Raw genomic sequence first — 2,033 nt, forward strand, 5'->3', positions numbered from 1 at the left:
AGCATAAGTCAAAGAACCCAGAGTATTTCATAGCGACGCAATCTCTGCGTTAATTCGTCAATGTGAAGGAGCGAGAGATGCAGTAGAGAGGGAATACTGGATCGGAAAGGAGATAGTCGCATCCCAAAAGATATTCCTGTCGTTTCCATAGAAACGATACTCGATTTAGAAAGAGAAGTCATAGATCCCATAGTATTTCATAGCGCCGCATTTTCTGTGTTAATTCGTATATGTAAGGGAGCAGGAGACGCAGTAAAGAAGGAATAGTGCATCGGAAAGGACATTCTCGTATCCGAAAAGAAAATCCTGTCGTTTCTATAGAAACGTTACTTGATTTAGGGGGAGAAGTCATAGAACCCACAGTATTTCATAGCGACGCAATTTCCGCGTTAATTCGTCAATATGATTGACCGAGGGATGCAGTAAAGAGGGAATAGTGCATCGGAAAGGAGATACTCGTATCCCAAAAGAAATACCTGTCGTTTCCATAGAAACGTTACTCGATTTTGAAGGGGGAGTCATAGAACGCATTGTATTTCAAAGCGACGCAATATCAGTGTTAATTCGTCAATGTGAGGGGGCGAGGGATAAAGTACAGATGGAATAGTGCATTGGAAAGGAGATACTCGTATGCCAGAAGAAAATCCTGTCGTTACCATAGAAACGTTACTCGATTTAGAAGGGGAAGTCATAGAACACATAGAATATCATAGCCACGCAAGTTCAGTGCTAATTCGTCAATGTGAAAGTGCGAGGGATGCAGTAAAGAAGGAATAGTTCATCGGAAAGGAGTTACTCGTATCATGAAAGAAAATCCTGTTGTTTCCATAGAAACGTTACTCGATTTAGAAAGAGAAGTCATGGAACCCATAGTATACCATAGCGACGCATCTTCTGTGTTAATTCGTCAATGTGAGGGAGCGAGAGATGCAGTAAAGAGGGAATAGTGCAACGGAAAGGAGATAGTCGTATCCCAAAAGAAAATCCTGTCGTTTCAATAGAAACGTTACTCGATTTAGAAGGAGAAGTCATAGAACCCATATTATTTCATAGCGATGCAATTTCATTGATAATTCGCCAATGTGAGGGAGCGAGGGATGAAGTACAGAAGGAATAGAGCATCGGAACGGATATAGTCGTATCTCAAAAGAAAAACCCTGTCGTTTCTATAGAAACGTTACTCGATGTAGAAAGAGAAGTCATAGAACACATAGTATTTCATAGCGTCGCTATTACTGTGTTAATTCGTCAATGCGAGGGAGCGAGGGATGCAATACAGAAGGAAGAGTGCATCGGGAAGGAGATACTCGTATACCAGAAGAAAATCCTCTCGTTTCCATAGATACGTTACTCGATTTAGAAGGAGTAGTCATAGAACCCATGGTATTTCATTGCCACGTTATTTCTGTGTTAATTCGTCAATGTGAGGGAGCGATTGACGCAGTTAAGAATGAATAGTATATCGGAAAGGAGATACTCGTATCCCAAAACAAAATCCTGTCGGTTTAATAGAAACATTACTCGATTTAGGAGGGGAAGCCATTTATCCCATAGTCTTTCATAGCCACGCAATTTCTATGTTAATTCGCCAATGTGAGGGAGCGAGGGATGCAGTTCAGAAGGAATAGTGCATCAGAAAGGCGATAGTCGTATCCCAGAAGCAAATACTGTCGTTTCCATAGAAACGTTACTCGATTTAAAGGGAGAAGTCGTAGAACCCATAGTATTTCATAGCGACGCAATATCTGTGTTAATTCGTCAATGTGAGGGAGCGAGGAATGCAGTTAAGAAGGAATAGCGCATCGGAAAGGAGATACTCATATACCAGATGAAATCCTGTCGTATCCATAGAAACGTTACTCGATTTAGAAGGAGAAGTCATAGAGTCAATAGTTTTTCATTGCAAAGATATTTCTGTGTTAATTTGTCAATGTGAGGGAGCGAGGGATGCAGTAAAGAAGGAATCGTTCAAAGGAAAGGAGATACTCGTATCCCAAAAGAAAATCCCGTCGTTTCCATAGAAACGTTACTCG

This window comes from Schistocerca piceifrons, unplaced genomic scaffold (assembly GCF_021461385.2).
Source record: "Schistocerca piceifrons isolate TAMUIC-IGC-003096 unplaced genomic scaffold, iqSchPice1.1 HiC_scaffold_2296, whole genome shotgun sequence".
Lineage (NCBI taxonomy): Eukaryota > Metazoa > Arthropoda > Insecta > Orthoptera > Acrididae > Schistocerca > Schistocerca piceifrons.